General features: G+C 41.7%; 1 protein-coding gene across 6 annotated transcripts in view; it reads right to left on the bottom strand.

Annotated features, from left to right (window-relative positions):
• GRIK1 (glutamate ionotropic receptor kainate type subunit 1) overlaps positions 1-12,060 on the bottom strand; it is a 376,065-nt gene that overhangs the window by 105,261 nt on the left and 258,744 nt on the right. The gene's annotated exons all lie outside the window — the stretch shown is intronic.

Genomic DNA, 12,060 nt, shown 5'->3' with positions numbered 1-12,060 from the left:
AAAGTATATCCGCTTAACAGAGTTCTTATTCTCCCGGGTTAGAAATGACGGGAAATGTTGCTGCCCAACATTATTTTGTCTAGAGCTATTTTTTAGAACTCTTATGTTCCTAAAAGCAACGTGGGTTATATTTAATAGAAGACTTAGGGCATCTTGCAGTAAGTGGCGGAAAGGCACTTCTCGCCACTTTCCCGCCAAAAAAGTCTATCCGTATTCAGTAGGGGGCGAGAAAGTGGCAAGATTAAAAAAATGCCAGTTTGGCTGGCAGTTTTTTTTTTCCGCCAGTGGCGAGGCGAGAAGGCACTTTCCGCCTAAAAATGAAACATTTTCCGCCACGCTGTATTCTAGTAGAGGCGAGTAGCTAAGCGGAGCTATTCGCCACTCTAGAATGGCGTATTTCAGGCGAATCAGCCACGCAAGACAAAGATGGCAAGTTGCTGCTTTGAGGCAGCGGATGAGTGGCAGATCGGCACTTAGAAAAATTTCTGGCCTTTTTCCTGGCTGTGATTGATGCCGGGGGTCTCCGGAGCTGACACCATTAATACCAGCACCGGACCCCCACGGCATGCATCCGAGGCAGGAAAAATGCATTAAAGCCCACTTCATTACCTTAGCGCTTAACCGCTAAGGTAATGAAGGGGTTAAAGAGCCGTGCCAGGTTTATTGTGGGTAGCGGGGGTGGGTGAAGGGGGGGTATTTGGCCCTTGTTGTTTGTTTAGGGCTTGCGGGGGGTTGCAGGTGCACTTAACCCCTTCACGACCAACGCGGTTAATACCGCTACGGTCATGAAGGGGTTAAGGCCTCCTGCTACCCACCCGCAAGCCCTAAACAAACCACCGTTGGGGCTAATACCCCCTTGGCTGCCGTACCATGTGAGGCCGGCCATGTTTCTTTTAATGACGTCATCTTAAAGGCAATTGAAGCAAAGCCATTCTGATTGGCTGTGCTTTCATTGCCTTTAAGTGACGTCATCATTTTTTTTGTATCGACCAAAACACATGGTTTTCACGGCCCAATCAGGGCTGTGGGAACCATATGACGAAAATGTGACGTCATAGGCCTTTAAAAGCCTATGTCGTCTCATTTTGAAGCCAGACGCCGAGGAGGAAGGACCTCCTACTGAAGAAAGAATACCAGGGCGTGGCACCAGACGGGGAGAAGACCCCGGAAGAAGATAGAAGAATACAGATGAAGATGGATTACAACTAGAAGACCCCTGGATTGTCGTGTTTTATTATTTTAATGTTTATTATTTTATGGTTTATTATTTTATGGGTTCCTGTTCGTGGATTGGTTCATGAGTAAGCTGATCAACGGGAGTCGTTGAGTGGGTCAAGTAATGGTAAGTTAAATAAAGAAATGTATCTAATGTAAATGTGTTTTTTTTTGCTTTTTCATGTGTTTATTTTTTTTATGCACATCATTGCTTGCCACTGTATGTATGTATGTATGTATGTCTAAAGAGATATATAATACAGGGTAAGAAATGATAGTGTTGTTAAAGCTTGATTTACTGTAGTGTAAATGATTGTGGCTATGCTGCTATGCATAGATGTGTTTTAAATGTATTTTATAATTAGAGAGATGTAATTTTTGGGCTTCTATGCTGTACTGTAGGTAATGGTGAGGCTTGCTTTAGAATAATGTAATTTTTGGTGTCCTTTTTTGTATGATGCTAACTTGTTCTCTGTAACGGTTGCTATAGTTAATTGTGTAATTGGTATGGATGGTATTTTAATTGTTTAGGGATGTAATTCATGTGTGTTTATTCATTGATGTTGACTTTATTTGCTTACATAATATAGTTCTTGTGATGTCAGGCTATTTGAGTTGGCTTACTGTATTGTTAACATTGATTTGCAGTGTCTACATGTAGTTTACATGTTATGCTACATGTATACACTGTAAAGGCAATGTTTTAAGTGGCATTTGAGCCTTCAGATTGAATGATTAATTGAGATTTGTGTAGGAAATTGGTTTTTAATTCATTGAGGATGTTATGGATAAGTGCTGTTGCCATTGCAGGATGGCTTCACCCCTTAATTACCTTTGAGGTTAGTACCCGATAAGGTGACTAGGGGGTTCATTGGTATGTGAATGTCATTGAAATGTATTGGCTATTTATTATTTTGGCAACGGAACAGAATGATGATGCTGGCGACGGGGCCTTCTTATTGATGAGGTTAGTAGAATTTTCTTTATTTTACTACGGTATTTAATGTGTTTAATAATGGCCAAATAATGTATTATCCCTATGTGGATAATAGTTATTTGGCACATTATTGTACTGTATGTGCTGGGGGGAGGGGGTATTGGCCCCAAGGGTATGTGGTAGGACTCCCTTGTGGTAGTGGGTGAGGGTGGTTAGGCCTCAGGGGGTGGGAGGATTAGTGGGGGAGGGTATGTGGGTGATGGTGGGTTAACCCCTTAATGACTGTAGCGGTTAATAACTGCTATGGTGATTAAGGGGTTAGGGGACATTACATTGGATGTTTTTATTCTTGTGTCTGTTTTGCAGAAGCGGATGGGGCAGGATGAAGATGAGGATGGCCTTCATCGTGGCAGCCGCACATGGGTGAGTGCTATATGTATTTAATGTCTTTATTGTTCTGTATGTATTTTAAATGGACAACTGCACTATTATCCATTTGTGGATAATAGTAATGTTGCCCATTACTGTATTGTATGTTGTGTATTGCTGCTATGTTTATTTGGGGCATTTGTCCCCAATAAACATGCTATTATGTGTTAACCCCTTCATTGCCTTAGAGGCTATCTGCTATGGTACTGAAGCAGCATTAATGTATTTTAACAATATTGTGCGGGAGCAGGGGGCCCCTGAGCTGAACCGCATTGATTTGTGGCTCAGAGACCCCCTGCTTCCCGAGTTACAGGCCCCGGTTTGGGGCATCGGTTAGTGTGGACGCCATGTTTATTGTGGGCACGTAGCGTATGGGACGCTATAAACATGGCGGCGACACTGCCCACCAGATCACACATACCGGGGCCTGTAACTCGGGAAGCAGGGGGTCCCTGGTCCACAAAGCAATGCGGTTCAGCTTGGGGGACCCCCTGCTCACTTTACAGTATTATTAAATAAATATTCATGCTGCTTCTCTACCATAACAGATACCCGCAAAGGTAAGGAAAAAGTCTTTATTGATATGTGTGTTTTATTCATAGTGTAGATGTGCAGAGGGTCTCCGGAGCTGAACCGCTTTGGTTTTAGGTCCGGGGACCCCCTGCTTCCCGTGATACAGGCCCCTTTAGGGGGTGCCGGTTTCCCTCTGCTTTGTTTACATTCCGCGGTCACGTGATCGGGACCTTTAAATGCAGAGGGATACCGGCACCTCATAAAGGGGCCTGTATCTCGGGAAGCAGGGGGTCCCCGGACCTGAAACCAATGCGGTTCAGCTCCGGAGACCCCCTGCACATATACACTATGAATAAAAATGGTTTTAAAAATAATTTTTATTGTGCTGATGTTTGCGCCGAGAGAGCAGCGGATCTCTCTCTGCTGCAAACACAACTCGGCAGGGGACGGCTTCTCTGCAGTTTTTCGCCAGGCAGCCGTCCCGCCACCGGTTACACGCCATATCATCAAATGGTGGTGGCTAATTCATTCGCCAGGGATTCGCGCCTTACAGCATACAGCCAGTTTAACTCGCCAAAAACATGGCTAATTGCTAAACTGGCTAATGATTTTTTTCGCTGCTTACTGCTTGATGCCCTTAGATTAAATAATTGGTTAAATTATGCATGAGATATTGGCTATCAAAGAATTAGGTTATTTTAGTACATAAAAAGTAATCTTACATGTTTCCTCATTACAGGATACGCAGGTCCCTTTCTTATACAGGTGAGAACAAAAAGAAGAAAAAAGTGCGCTACTAAAATAGATCCTGGGACAGTGAAAATGCACAATGTGCAACGTGATAAAACTGGTATCAGATCCCAATTACCCAACAATATTAAATGTGAAAATAACACATTAATCAATATAATAGTGAAAAGTACAACACCTTGCATAGGCAATAAGAGAGCGTCTGCAGCTGCTAACAAGGGGGTGGCTCAGCACCCCCAGGAAGTAGAAGAGAATAAAGACAAAGAAACAGCGCACAAGGCTCATAGTGTAATACGTTTTAGTAAAAGATATTTCTTAAAAAAAGGGGTAAGTATTCTGCGTTCATCAAATAAGAGCTTTAAAAGCATTTCATGTTGCAAGACATGGGTTACCGAACACTGGAACCGGACAGGTGGAAGAAAACGTTGTCGTCTGGTCACCCTCAGATGGTGTTGGGAAGACGTCGTTCTCCTTGAGGTAGGTGGCCCCTCACGAGATGGCAAACGTCCCGTCAGGTTCCCTCACACGGAAGTCCCCGTTGGTTTTCAGATTGCGGTAACTCTGATATTAAGTGTCCAGCAATGAAGCAAAAAAAAAACCGAATGAAGGGATTCTGGGAATGACATGCAAATGAGCACACAGTGCCACTTTTTACACACATAGCAAATGTAAATATACTGTATGCTCATTTGCATGTCTTAGGCAGGTCTCTCATCAGTCTCTATAGGGAACCATGTGTAAAATGGTTTTTGAAGCAAAAAGTGGCACTGTGTGCTCATTTGCATGTCATTTCCCAGAATCCCTTGCTGCAGTGGAAGTGCTGTGTGCTGGGTGATAATGGTGAAAGGCGAGGTTGCACACCTGCCTAAGACATGCAAATGAGCATACAGTATATTTACATTTGCTATATGCTTTGCTGTGGAGGGTTTTTGTCACTTTTTAACTCACTATAACTTAACTCAGTATGGTAAACCCCATCCTTATCGCTTCATTGCATAGCCAGTTAACCAACCCCACACTGATGTGACCCATTAAGGTCGAAACAGCTGTCTGTGGGTGGGTTTTCTGGCTATGCATCTTAACCCTGGCTGTGCTCAAAGCTGTGACCATGCAGCAAGCTTAAGCCTATAGGGAACCATGTATAAAATGGTTTTTGAAGCAAAAAGTGGCACTGTGTGCTCATTTGCATGTCATTTCCCAGAATCCCTGCTGCAGTGGAAGTGCTGTGTGCTGGGTGATAATGGTGAAAGGTGGGGTTGCAGACCTGCCTAAGACATGCAAATGAGCATACAGTATATTTACATTTTATATATATATATATATATATATATATATATATATATATATATATATATATATATATATAATCAAAAAAATAAAAAAATAAATAGATGATACCGTTCTGTGGCTAACGAAATGCTTTTATTTGTGCGACCTTTCGAGATACACTGATCTCTTCTTCCGGCGATGTTACAATGAGATCAGTGTATCTCGAAAGCTCGCACAAATAAAAGCATTTCGTTAGCCACAGAACGGTATCATCTATTTATTTTTTTGATTATTGAAGCTCGGCTAACACGGTACTGATACCTCTACATGTATATATATATATATATAGCAAATGGAAATATTACTGCATGCTCATTTGCATGTCTTAGACAGGTCTGCTACCCCGTCTTTCACTATTATCACCCAGCACACGGCGCTTCCCCTGCAGCAAGGGATTCTGGGAAATGACATGCAAATGAGCACACAGTGCCACCTTTTGCTTCAAAACCATTATATATATATATATATATATATATATATATATATATATATATATAATGGTTTATATATATATATACAGTGTTCGACAAACCTATACATTTGCTCGCCCCGGGCGAGCGGATTTAACCCCCGGGCGAGTAAATATTGGCCCAAGCAGCACACGTTTGGTACTAGGTGGCGAGTAGATTTTTTTGTGTGGCGAGTAGATTTTTTGGTGATTTGTCAACCACTGTGTATATATATATATATATATATATATATATATATATATATATATATATATATATATATATATATCTTCCTGAATTTGAAAATACATATGATTTTTTTTATTATGCATCTATGCTGTAAAGCTAGCTTTATCTTGCAGTGCTGTTCATCTATCTCCAAACTTACAGAATACAAATATGTATGACCTTCCATAAACTCCCCCCACAACGTTGTCCATATTAAATATCAATGGTGGAAAAACACTATGCCCCAGAGAAAGCAGAGGATTTTGCAGGTGCAAACAAGCCCAAATATTAAAATAGGACTTCTCGACAAACTACCTAGGAACTGAACAACCTACAGTATAAAAGATAGCTTTAAGTTCACCGCCAACAGTTAATGTTTTAAATAGAGATTCATAAAGCACAGGGGACACAAAGAGATATCAGGAAATTCTGTGATATCCTAGAATGGATGTAGTAGCTCGAAGTCTGATGCCCGTTCCTTTTAGTGTCAAAGGGATGCACACCACTGTAACCTTTCAGTATTTTGGGAGATTATCTTAAAGTGTCCACCATTCTATGACATACAGTACCTGTCATGTTTTGCAGTATCATACCATGGCTTTATAATCTGTAACTGCAGCACTCCAACAGGATAAAATACCTGCGCCTGACATTGTACATAAACACTGACAGCGTTTAAATAAGTGTATTCCACTCACCTGTGAAACACGTCTCAAACACAAATTGTATATTTTCTGGCATATCTTCGTTTGTCAGTGTTTTTTTACCTGCACTAATTATTTCCCCTTCACCTACAATATAAAAGAAGACTGAATTCTTGCTGTTGTAGATAATTTTCCCTAGACATCTTCTAAAAAGGTCTTTACATGCACAATACCATAAAGCTTAAAAACAGCATATTTCTTCAAAACTAGATTTAGTATACTCAAATTATAAAAGCAGTAGTAAATATACTGTATGTTGCGAACTAAGAATAACAATTCGGAATATATGGAGTATAAAAACGTGTGTCCCTATATTTTTCCTATTAACATGCATAGCCAAGGCACAATCCCATTCATATGTCTACAGTATTAATGAACAAAAAACAAATATTGGAAAATAGAATCACAGTGCACCAAAACCGAATGATATAAGTAGTCCTATGAGAGGTAAAGAGGAAGGAGGCTACTCTGTGGGTTGAGAGCTCTACGAATAATGCAAAAAAAGAATCAATCTGTTTGAAAACATTTAACAAATGGTGTCACTTATCTGGCCAGTGCTCACATCCCTGGGAGCCCCCTTGCTGTACTCCTGAAGGTCAAGTATTTAAAGAGAAATGAGAGGAGCACTACAGACTTAATTAAAAAAATGTATTGTGCATCAGCAATATCCAGTGGATATTGCTGATGGCACAATAAATATATTTTAATGAAGTCTGTATTGCCCATCTAATGTGTTTTTAATTGATGACTCTTTCGCACAGCTGGAGCGGGAGAGGGAGGCTGCTTGCAATGTTGATGGCTATGGTTTCAGGCACATGGTCTCAGTCAGGGCGGCTTGCAGTCTACACCTTGGTCCATCAATTAAGAACACTTGCTCTTCACTGATTTCTCCTGTGGGGAGGATGAGGAGGGGGAAAAAAGCTGGCCCAGACAATACACTGCTGACAGAATAAAGAGTGAGGTTGGGGGGAAAAGGTAATTTGGGACAATCTTCTTTTGGAAAATGAAGCAATGTCTAAAAAGTGAAAATGTGTGAGAAATAACAGAGATTATGAAGGTTTACGACTCTTGATTCTCTTGAAGTTGAAGAACGTTCTGACCTTCTCAGATCCCTCAGTCTGACTGCTATCAAGTTCATATATGGAACAATAGAATGACTGTCCCCCTTCCCATTGCACACTTTCAGCACACAAAACAAGCACAAAAAAATGAGTCATTCTTTTTGCAAACACTTTAATGTCGCTCCTCCTTTTAGGAATTAGAATACCAATCAAGAAAGCGGAATAACATAAGCCTATTAATGATATTTTATGAAGCAAAACCATACAATACAATTCATTATCTACAAAGCAATTTAAAATTAACTTCTATAGCTCATGCCGTGAAAACGAATCGAGCTACATTTGTAGGGCTATAAAAAGTAAAAGCTTTAAGACGGGCCTAACAGGTTTTACAGTCTGCAATGGATACAATAACCTTGATGTAACTTTATTTTCATTATACTCCGCCATCCAACTGCTATTTACTGCAAGGTCTATGGTGGCGGAAAACTTCAGGGTAGCCCTATATCCTATTAACTGTTCAATGTTCTGTCTCCTGGCATTTGTAAAGCAGCAGTCAGTGCTCCTTGAGTTTACATTTAAAAAATATATATATATTCATTATATAAATATGTAGCCTCCCCTTTTGAGACTACTGTATCGTTTAATGGGTTAGATGTGTGGGCTCGCTCAAGTTTCTTCCCACCCCATCATGTGATGTAGGATGACTGCAGAAGGGATGCCACTCTTTGTATGTCTTGTGACCTGTGAGGTCTGTATATACAGATCTGGGGCGATTCAAATTCCTGCTGTACTGTATGTGTGCCACTTGGAGCGGATGGACCGTGGCCCAAGTATGGCCGTGATCGCCTCCAAGCGCGATCATGTCTCAGCGCAGAGTGAATTTCCGAGAAGGATTAATGCAGCTGGGGTGCCTGCTTCTGGATGGGACTCCTGCAGTGTTAATCCTACGGGGCTGTCACCAGTCTGTAAGAGCTGCACAGAGAGAGCCGAGAGAAGCAGTCCCTCTTTCTGTGTATCCCGGCAGCACAGCTCTTAGTACCGCCCCTGTGGTCCTCAGTCCTCTTCTCCCGCTGCCACCTGACATCCTGCTGCTCTGCCACCCTGCTATCCTCCTCGTCTCCAGCCACCACCTGCCATCCTCCTCCTCTCCCACCATCATCCACCATCCTCCTCCTCTGTCCTCTTCTCCCGCTGCCACCAGCTGTCCTGCTCTGCTTCCACCGCCGCCGTCCCCCAAAATGTGCTCCCTAGGCGACCACCTTAGTCACTTAGTGGTAGCACTGGCTCTGACTGTTTTTATAAATGCTAGTTTCTAGTAGGCAATAGCCTAATAAATATTGTTCTGCTAATAATTGGAGAAAAACAGACTGCCCATCCCCACCCTCCATTGTCTACAACGCCCTCGTGGGACCAGCTGAACCCGGATCCCTGGGTGTGCAGGCGGTGTAAGTGTTTTACCAGCCTAGCATGCCCAGGGACCAAAGAATACAAAGTTTATACATCAACTCAAACAATTCAACAATAATAAAAGTTACAACCATTTTATACATACACAATTGGCCAGATGAGCCATGATTGGATGAATATACAGGGCTACCCTGTATATTCACCCGGACCATAGGGCAATGGCTGGACTTTACCTTTATTATAAGAGCCACATTGTCCCTATTATCACAGTGTTCATTATGTATTTCTTCATCTGGAGAAATGATTATTATTTGGAGATGACCTTTGCCACTGATTTGGAACGTTGATGTCCTATTTGTGAAATGTGAGTGTTGAACATTCTCAAAAACACACACACACACACACACACACACACACACACACACACACACACACACACACACACACACACACACACACACACACACACACACACACACACACACACACACACACACACACACGAAAGATATACCACACCATATTGTGTATTTATCTCTTTATCGGTCACGAATTACTGCGCTCCCCTATGGTTGAAGGTTATTATTTTAAGAGGAATGACGAAAACTGTTCTGTAAAGGGTTAAGTGAGCTGCAATTTTACATATCTAAGTACCATGCATTTTGTGTGTATATCACAGATAGTTATTTCACATCACTATTAAGTGCGAAATCACAATTTAAAAAAATTGTGCACTTTTAAAATAATATTTCTGCACTTTTCAAAGATATACTGTACTACCTTTAACCACATTTCAATCACTTTCCACCACTAATTGATAAGAGGAGCACCCATCACGCGCTTGGTTATGTTTATTAATATACCTGAGCATAGGACTTGCCCTATCCGATACAGATGGAGCAGGCATTATTGCACTTGCTGGTGGGCACCAGTGGGTACAATAGCACGCTAGCCCCCCCCACCTTTTTCACGCACGTCTAATGTTTTTAAATGGCGGCTGCTCCCACTGGTGTGTTGTGTCCTCCCCGCTGCAGCGCGCCAGTGGGAGCAATAATGGCTACTACATCAGTAGCTCGAACAAATAAATATTAGGTCGTGTAATGGCTCGTTAGATAACAAGTGTATTCTTTATGATAAACATTTTGTTGTGTTATAAGACATTGTGTATTTCTTCTACTGGCTAACACATTATCCTTTACGGCCACGGTTATTTGATGCAAGCTCCCCAGCCCATACAAGCCTTCTTTAAGAGCCCAACAGAAAAAAATATCAGCCGGCATAAAGCAGCGTGGCTTTAATACATTAGTGAGAAAGCTATCACTAAGACTTGCTTAGGGGTGATATGCACTGAAATCCTGGCCCGTAGGTAGCCCTCAATGACATAACTTGAACATCAGTGCATACAGCAATGCTAGGGACCAGACCCACAAAGACCCTTCAAATGGCTTAGCATCACGTTTTGCCTTAACGCAGGGGTGCTCAACTCCACTCCTCAAGAACCCCCAACAGGTCAGCTTTAGAGAATATCCCAGCTTCAGCACAGGTGGCAGTCGAAGACTGAGCCTCTGATTAAGCCACCTGTGCTGCAGAAGGGACTGATTGAGCCACCTGTGCTGAAGCAGGGATATCCTGAAAACCTGACCTGTTGGGGGGCCTTGAAACCTGGAGTTCAGCACCCCTGCCTTAACGTGTATCTTAAAAGCCCAATAAGGTAGCATGAAGTCCTGTTTTCGGTCAGACTGAGCATTATGTTAACTGTAATGACTCTTTAGTGTTAAATATAAATCTCTCACAGCTCCCAAGGGTGCAACCTGTGGCCCTTTCTGTCCGTCACAAACCTGATGCTATGATTTGCAATTTTATTGCAGTGTACTGGGCAAAAGATGTAACAAGTGTTCTTTTACCAGTACAATATATCTCAGTACAGCTCAAAATCTCATACAGTTTCCATAGCCTTAAGTGACAATGTTGGCGAAGCATATTGCAATATACCTGAATACAGTATACAGTATGATACACAGAGAGAACAATGGACCCTGCTACATTTGAAGCTTCTCTTTTTCAAGAAGTGAAAAAATAAGGAGCACAGCGCACGTACAGGAGACAAAGCAGCCAGACTTGACAATTTTATTTACATTTATTTAGGCCAGTGCATGAATAAAAAAAGGCAGCGAATCCTCGGACGCGTTTCGCACCAACGATTGAAATCTAGCACTTTGGCTTGCGCTTAAACATAAAAAGCACGTGTGGGCTGTTAAGGTGCGTGAAGGCAGAACAGTATCTGTGGACCTATAACTAGTGCTAAATCATCTAAAGCGTATCGCACAGCAGATGCTAATGCCAATTATCGACTATGGGTACATAGTATATGGCTCGGCACCCCAAACCCACCTTAGCAAACTTGATACCCTCTACAATACAATATGCTGTTTTGTTCTCCAATGCAACTACAACACACATCACTGCGAAATGCTCAAAGAACTAGATTAGTCATCACTTGAGTCTAAGCGCAAAGTTCACCTATCCTGTCTTGCCTTCAAATACTTTCTGGGCAAGCTACCCAGCTACCTGAACAAGCTCCTCACCCCTACCACATGCAGCACTTATCATCTGAGATCTGTCTCCAAAAGACTGTTCATGGTCCCGAGGTTCAGCAAAGTATCCGTCTGCTGCTCCTTCTCTTACTGTGCACCCCAAAACTGGAACAACCTACCGGAGACTCTCACAGCCACCACCAGTCTAAGTTTTTTCAAAACTAAAGCTGTCTCACATTTTAATCTGGTCTATAACTGTTACATACGCCTATAACATATATTATCTCTAACTCTGCATGCAATGTCTTGTATATAATGTATACCCTTATCACTTATGTAATTATATATTTGTAACCATGTATTATTTGTCATCATAACTCTGTGCCCAGGACATACTTGAAAAAGAGAGGTAACTCTCTATGTATTACTTCCCGGTAAAACATTTTACAAATAAATAAATAGTGCTAAAGCATCTTAGCTTTGCTGTAATAGGTCTTGTCT

This window comes from Ascaphus truei, chromosome 3 (genome assembly GCF_040206685.1).
Source record: "Ascaphus truei isolate aAscTru1 chromosome 3, aAscTru1.hap1, whole genome shotgun sequence".
Lineage (NCBI taxonomy): Eukaryota > Metazoa > Chordata > Amphibia > Anura > Ascaphidae > Ascaphus > Ascaphus truei.
Note: the sequence above shows the minus strand (reverse complement) of the source record. Positions and strands in the feature narration are given on the sequence as shown.